Source organism: Miscanthus floridulus, chromosome 15 (genome assembly GCF_019320115.1).
Source record: "Miscanthus floridulus cultivar M001 chromosome 15, ASM1932011v1, whole genome shotgun sequence".
NCBI classification, from domain to species: domain Eukaryota; kingdom Viridiplantae; phylum Streptophyta; class Magnoliopsida; order Poales; family Poaceae; genus Miscanthus; species Miscanthus floridulus.
Window position 1 is genome coordinate 5,751,421 of NC_089594.1, and position 8,483 is coordinate 5,759,903.

Here is an 8,483-nt window from a genome sequence, read left to right on the forward strand (position 1 = left end):
AATCCCCTCTCCTTATTTTTTTTTTCTCAATCCCTCAAGATCTCTCCTCGATCCCTTAAAGAAAGGGGAAGAAGCTCAGATTTTTCTCAATCCCTTTCCTTCCATCGTTCGCGAGCACCGTTGGATTTCCGGCATCCACAGCCAGCGTGCCTCCGCTGGTAAAGACCAGCGGACGGCCGCACGGACCAGGCACCGCCGCGCCAGGGTACCGCACAGGGCCACGTTGCCGCTCGCGCTAGGGAGAGAGGAGAGAGAAGCGCCAAAGGGCCCTAGCACGTTGTCGTCTCACCAAAGATAGAGGAGAGAGAAGCACCTGCGGAGCGTGGGCGAGCGATGACGCTCCACGCGACCAGAGCGAGCATGGGAGAGAGGGAAAGAGAAGGGAGAGAAAAAAGAATGAGATTGACAAGTGGGTCCATTTAATAAAAGTGATGAGATTTTTCTCAATCTGCTGCAACAATCCTCTCCTATAGCTCACAATTGTTTTCTCAATCCCCTATAGCAGATTTTAAGAAAAAGAGGAAAGGGGATCTGGTGGAGATGCTCTTAGTTCTAGCATATATTATATTACCATGATAGTAGTAGGCATTAGGGGCTTTCGCTGATGGGTAACCTGCTACCTTAGCAATGTATTCCCTTCAAAGATGGCTAACAATTTGTTGTGTTCTGGTAAGACTATTGTTTAGTGCTATACACCACATTAATTTATAATATAAGTTGTTGATATATAGTTACCCTATGAATAGCAATGTGCAGTAGAGCACAGTATACATAAAAGGAGATATAGTTGTCCTTTATTTGCAGGGGTTGTAGACACGACCACTTGATTTTAGTACCTTGAACACACACACTTTGCCTAAGTGGTCTTGCTCCCTAGCTAATTGATGTTACAAACTTACAATCAAGGTGCATGATTTTCAAATGGTGTCACTACTGGAGGCGGGCTCTTTGCCGAGTGCCTGTTGCACTCGGCAAAGGCAGTTTTGCACTCGACAAAGCCTTTGCCGAGTGCAACACTCGGCAAAGAGCCTCCGTCGAATCCCCTTCCGGTAAATGTTGCTTTGCCGAGTGCCAAATTTCAGGCACTCGGCAAAGATTTGACGCCGACGGCCGACGCCGCCTATTTTTTTTAAAAAAAAAACTCTTTGCCGAGTGCCACAGCTCCGGCACTCGGCAAAGAAATCTGCTTTTTTTTAAACCTCTTTGCCAGTGCCACAGCACCGGCACTCGGCAAAGGGTGTTTTTTATTTATTTTTAATTTTCTTTGCCGAGTGCAATGAACATTGCACTCGGAAAGCATATTTTTTATTTTTTTTTAAATTTTCTTTGCCGAGTGCAATGGTCATTGCACTCGGCAAAGCCACCTCTAAATTTCTTTTTTGTTTGTTTTTTGCTTTTCCATTTAAACAACAATGCATATATATATAATAGAAACCACAATTCAACAGCAATAAATTACAACCCACATTTATATATTACAAACGACCAAATTTGTCCGAAATCCACAATTTATTACAAACCACAAGTTCATAGTCCACAAGTTCATAAGTTCGATACATAGAAACTACTCCGCAAGCGGCTCACGGCGACTGCGCCCCAGCATGCGATCCCGGTGACGGTCCGGGTGCGGATGGCCTGACTTGCGATGCCGGCGACCCTCCGACCTGGTTCGACGCTGCCCCCGATGTCCGCTGCACAAAAAAGAAGATATAGCACGTGAGTGACAAGATAAAAATGTAAGGAGTTTAAAGAAAAGTTGAAAATTTCGGCAGCACCTCCCCTGCACGGGGACGTTTCCAAAACCTGCAAGAAAAACGTCGGCACGAAGGCCGACAACCACATTTTCGGCACGAAGGCCGATACATCAACTTACCCAGCACGAAGGCCCACACATCAACAAATCTGGCACGAAAGCCATCTCTAGGTTTGATACTAAGCATGAGCACAGAAAGTAAAACATACTCACCGGAGTAGACTGTGGTGGTGGCTGTGGTGCAAGCAGGTGTAGTGGGATCTGCCAACCTTGTTGCTCCCCAAGTTGTTGCACGAACCTGAGCAAACCTTCTTGCTGGGCATCAACAGCTTGTAGCCTCTGACGCTCGGCCTCCCGCTCGGCCCGCTCAGCCGCCCGCTCAGCTTCCTAGGCCTCCTGCTGGGCCCGAAGTTGCTGCAGCTCGGCCTGCAACATTTGACCCCAATGTTTCAATATTGCAGAGCTAAGGAACGTAAAAGTCAAAGAACGACGAATGAAACTGGAATACTTACCTGGAGTGCCGCCACCGTTGTCGGCCGTTGGCTTATGGGCACGCTAGAGCTCGTGCTCGCTGCTCGGAGGCGGTTCAGAGGAGGAGTAGAGCCCGTGTTGAGGACGCCGTCACCAAGCCAGAACCGCCCATGCTTCTTGCCTTCCCCACCCGCATCATGATCTCATGATCAAGGCGCTCCTCAGTCCTCAGATCGTAGGCCGGCCCGTGGACTGACCTTGTCGCCTCCATGTAAGAAGTGAGGCAGGTGTGGACGCTGGAGTTGGTGTACGCCTCTAGGCCCGCATCCGGGTTGTACTCGATGTTGGCCCTTGCCGGGCCCATGTGGGCCAGAGCATATGCCGTGAGTTGGCCAATTGGCTGGCCACCGTGCGCCGCCGACTGCGAGAAAGACAACAACATGTGGTTAGAAATCATGCAGAATTGAGCGCGGCTAGATTAGACAAATGGTGCAGACTTACATATGTCTTTGCATACTTGCTGAGGCTGGCGCTGCCCTGATGGTGAGGGGCACCTAGCATCAGCGCTCGCTGGTCGCTTTTCTCCTGGTGCTCCTTCTGCCAGTCCGCATCTAGCCATTTGTCCACTATAGCAGCCCAGCAATCGGGGTGGGTGGCGCACCAGCTTGGAATCGCCTACAAGCCATCAGAAGATCAAATTAGGCATAGTTAATCTCAAAATAAATCAACAGGAGATGTTTTCTATTTACCTATAGGTACTGCTCCCTTGTCAGAATCTCTGTCTGTCTCCTCGCCTGTGTTTTGTTGATTCTTCTCTTACGGTAGGTGGCGTTGTAGTCAACGTGCGCCTGGAGGTGGGCCTCGTAATATAAGTCCGAGACACGCCTTTTACAGGAAGCGTAAGCCACCTGATACGCCCTTGCCTCCTGGCCCGGCTGGCATCTGAAGAAGTCCTGCATAAAGACACGAGGTATCCATTATTTTATTTGAAGAATATCCAATGAATGCAATGAATTGAGGCTTACCCACAACTCCAAAATCACCCGATCCACTAAGTTTCTGTGCGGAGCATCGGTGGCGACGAGGGCGTAGTGGTCGAACGAGGGTACCTCTGAGTCCTCATCCTCTGACGTCCACACCAGGCCAGGGAAGTGTTCCCTGCATGTACACACCCATTTTGTTTCACGAGTGTCCAGGAATTATCAACATCAAGAATATGTTTTGCCGTTGAAGTAGGGCCCCGGGGGGAGATTGAGGGGAATAGCGAACACGGGCCAACAAGTGTATGGGGCCGACATCATTCCATAAGGATTGAACCCATCCTTTGCTAGCGCAACACGTACATTACGGGCCTCTTCATCTTTGCCACGATGGTTGCCATTAAAGCTTTTCCATGCTTCACCATCTGCTGGATGTACCATCTTGTCAGGATTGTATCGAACGCCATTCTTGTGCCATGTCATCTATTTCACGGACTCCTCGGACATGAATAGCCATTGGAGCCTCGGTATGATCGGAAGGTGTCTTAGGACTTTCATAGGGATGTCCTCATTCTACTCCTTCTTTCCATCATCTTTGTCTACCTCCACATACCTAGAGGATTTACACTTTGGACAGTACTTTGCATCCTTGTGTTCTTCCCTAAATAGGACGCACCCCTTCAGACAACAATGTATCTGCTCATACGACATCTTGAGTGCCCGAAGGAGTCTCGTTGACTCGTACAAGCTGCTCGGCAGATGATGACCCTCTGGAAGCAGCCCCCCAATAATTGCCATCATAGCATCGAAGCAGGCTCGAGTCATATTGTGCTAGGACTTCAACCCTAGTAGGCGGCCAATGGCATCCAGTTGAGAAACCGTTGTCTTCTCATGTAGGACCTTCTGTGCTGAATCCAACATGGCCAAGAACGCCTTAGCGCTTGGCTCTGGCTCCTCCTCCTCATCCTCCTGCTCGTCCTCCATAGGCCTTTCAGCAAACGTCGCATCCTCATAGTCACCTAACCATCCTAGTACCCCACCATCACCATCAAATGCCTCCGAGCGTCGTCTCACGACCTCCTCTCTAGGATGATAGGCTTCACCATGGGACACCCACCGAGTATAGTTTGGCATAAATCCATACTTGCAAAGATGTTGCACCATCACTTCCCTTGTTTTTCTTTTCTTGTTTTCACATTGGCTGCAGGGACAGAACGTGTCTCTCGCTCCCTTAGCTGCCTTAAATGCATGGTCCAAGAATTTCTCAGTCTTATCCATCCATTCACGGGTGATTTGAGCCTGACTTGGGCGTCCCATGTACATCCACTCACGGTTATCCATCCTCTAGCATATACACATAACAGAGTAATATAACCATTAGTTGCATCTACACGACGTGCCTACTGTCTAATAGGTGAGGATAGGTCCTAATCCCACCCGCGGATGCGTAGATGAGGTTAGTTTCCATGCTCTACTCCGATCCGAGACATAATTTCGGTAGCACCTCCCCGCTGTTCTCCCGATACACGTCCTAGAAGGGAGAGTGTGTATCTGGCAAACAATAGTGAGGTGGTGCCGAAACTCCGTCTCGGATCCGAGCAGAACATGGAAACTAACCCATCTATGCATCCGCGGGCTGTCCAAAAAACGTGGACAATCCGAAACAGATACGGTCATAGATATACAGAGATCCACATACCTCCAACCGTATCTGTTTCAGATGTGAGACGCCTAACTGGGTTACACCGATCTACGTACTACAACGGTAAGGAAGATAGCTCAATTATACCTAGGGTGGCGGTGGAGATAGGCTAGCGGCGCAGTGGCGAGTCGGTGCAGTGGTGAGTCGGCGCTGTGCAGGCAGGACCGCAACGCCGACGAAGACGATCAGGGTCGTCGAGGTGCTCCGGGTCCCCTCCGACAGGTCCTGCTCTGCAAAAAAAGAAAAACATCACTAAAAGTTGAAAATTTCGGTAGAACCTCCCCTGCACGGGGAGGTTTCCAAAACCTGTAAGAAAAACCGTTGGCACGATGGCCGACGTCCACATTTGGGGCACGATGGCCAACACAACCACAAACCCGGCACGAAGGCCGTCAACGACATAAACGGCGCGATGGCCGACAACCCTACGACTTTACCTTCTCCTCCGGCGAGGGCGGGGATGACGGTGTGGACAAACGGCGTGGACGACATGGACGAACGGCGTGGACAACATGGACGAACGTTTGTCCCCTCCACCTTGGCTTCCTCCCCCTATCCCCTTCTCCTCCTCCTCCTTCTTCCTCCTCCTTCTTCCTTTTTCTTCTCCTTCTTCCTCCTCCTTTTTCTTCCTTCTTCTTCTTCCTTCTTTTTCTCCTTCTTCCTCCTCCTTTTTCTTCCTTCTTCTTCTTCCTTCTTCTTCCTTTTTCTTCCTCCTTCTTCCTCCTTCCTTTTCCTGCTACCTTCTTCCTCCTTCCTCCTTCCTCCTTCCTCCAGGGCCACGGCGGGCTCGCCGGGGCCGCTGCCTTGGGCTGGCGCTAGGCAGGCGGGGCGCGGCCAGGCGCGCCACTGTGGGGCGCTGAGCAGCCGGGGCACCTCGGAATCGGTGGCCGGAGGCCGACCGGGGTGGGGCGAGGCGGCGCTGGAGCAGGGTGACGGCGGGCAGGGGGCGCCTTGGATCCGGTGGCCGGCGGCCGGCCGGGGTGGGGAGGGGCGGCGCCGCGGCGGGGCGCGGCTGGGCCGGCGGCGCGCTGGCGTGGGGTTCGCGGGGCGGGTCGGTGACGGGGCGGCGCGGGGCGGTCGGGGCCGGGGTGGAGCGCGGCGGCGGAGAATGGCAGCGGGCGCGGCGGCGGCGAACGACGGCGGGCGCGGGGGTGTGCGTGCGTGAGTGTGTTGTGTGGAGTGAGTGAGTGTGTGGGCCGGCCCACACATTTAGTTAGGGTTTCCCCCTTTGCCGAGTGCTGGGCCGGGCCGGCACTCGGCAAAGGCTTTCGTTTTTTTTAAATTCTTTGCCGAGTGCCACTTCCTGGCACTCGGCAAAGGCCCTCTTTGCCGAGTGCCAGGGCCGGCACTCGACAATTTTTTTTTGTTTTTTGCCCCATTATTTTTTGCAGCCTTAATATATTATTTAAAACTCCATGTTCAAATTTGGCATATTTTTGACTTTTTTTGCTATATTTCGTTAGTTTTTTTGTTTCGTTGAATTTTATGGAATATTTCAAATTTGAACTGCAGGTGCACGGAATAATCGAATTTGGTCGTTCAAAAAATGTTATTCATGATATTTGGTGTATGTTGAGGCCGTATCCAGGAACTCACATGAAATTTCGAGCATCTTGTTGACGGAACATGACGAGGTACCTGCGGGAAAAGTGTGTTTAAATTATATAAAATCCGAACAAAGTCCGAAAATGACGAAACTTGTCGGGGCGTCGTGTTATCGCATGTAGAGTCTATGGTAAAAAATTGACAAGGTTATGTCTGGGTTTTAGGCATCCGACGTCGCAACTTGCTCGAAACCTTGTCAATTTTTTACCATAGACTCTACATGCGATAACACGACGCCCCGATAAGTTTCGTCATTTTCGGACTTCGTTCGGATTTTATATAATTTAAATACACTTTTCCCACAGGTACCTCGTCATGTTCCGTCAACAAGATGGTCAAAATTTCATGTGAGTTCCTGGATACGGCCTCAACATACACCAAATATCATGAATATCATTTTTTGAACGACCAAATTCGATTATTCCGTGCACCTGCAGTTCAAATTTGAAATATTTCATAAAATTCAACGAAACAAAAAAACTAACAAAATATGGCAAAAAAAGTCAAAATTGTCCCAAATTTGAACATGGAGTTTTAAATAATGTGGGAAGGCCTCACAAAAAAATGGGTCAAAAAAAAACAAAAAAAAATATTTTGCCGAGTGCCGGCCCTGGCACTCAGCAAAGAAGGGATCTTTACCGAGTGCAGGGCCTTGGCACTCGGCAAAGGCCCTCTTTGCCGAGTGCCAGGGCCGGCAATCGGCAAAGAATTTTTTTTTTAATTTGACGACGTGGGCGGGCTCGGCCGTCAAGTGCCATTTTTTGCCGAGTGCCACTCTTGCCGAGTGCCGCTTTTTGCCGAGTGCCGGGCACTCTATGACACTCGGCAAAGCCACTCTTTGCCGAGTGCTAGACTTTGCCGAGTGCCACCCAGTCCGGCACTCGGCAAAGAGTGGCTTCGCCGAGTGCCCGATTTTTGGCACTCAGCAAAGCTGACGGCACTCGGCAAATCTGCGTTCTTCCGTAGTGTGTCAATGTTTAAATTCACATCCTATTCAAGTGACTCAATCAATTCATGCACACTTTTAGGGAAGCGTGATCAATGGCTTGTGGTTTGAGATTAACATGTCTTCAAATGTTCCTTATGTGGTCATTTTAGTCGATGGAGTTAGATGACCATGGGAGGAGATTAAGATTAACATCATGAACAACCCATAAAAGATGACATACGGGGAAGAATGGAAGCCAATATCACCCCTATGCCTTGCGCTCTTAAGTTGTGAACACTAGCTGGTAAGGAACTTCCACATGAACACATTTACTACTAACACCCTTTTTTATATGGTTTGCCTTTTTGAGCTAGATGACAAAGTGGGTAGATGTGGTGGTCAAGAAAGCTTTCTTTGTTTGGATTAAATAATACAAGGCTGCCCCTTGACCTTGAGGATAAAAAACACCTCATGTTCTGGATCACTCATGCTCATGAATATCAATCTTTGTCTATTTCTATATATTATTAAAATATGTCAAAACCACCTCTATTCTATGTATACATCGCCACAAAAAACATCATATAGCATATCATAGTATCTCTGCGCTCCGATCATCTCATCTCATCTAGGTAATAAGATGATCCATCGAAAAAAAGGAAAGCTTAGCAATTACGAAAGGCAGCAAAACATGCCGAAGTTGGTGATAGAAATTAGATCAAAGATATAAGCAAGGAACATGCATCATCATTGATCACTAACACGTGACTGAATGATAGTGATAGGAATGTTACCACGGACACGCAAAGGGCAACGACACTAATAAAGTTGTACTAAGGGCCTGTTTAGATCTAGGTGACTAAAGTTTAGTCATCCCCTTTTAGTCTCCATTTAGTCCCTAGGGTGACTAAAGGGATTAGTCCATTAGTACCTTGGGGGGTGACTAAAGGGGACTAAAGGGCCAAAAAAGACACCCCGACCCCTCCTGACAAAACGCCGTCGTGCCTGGGTCGTGGCTCGCCATAGCCCGGGTGACCCGCACGC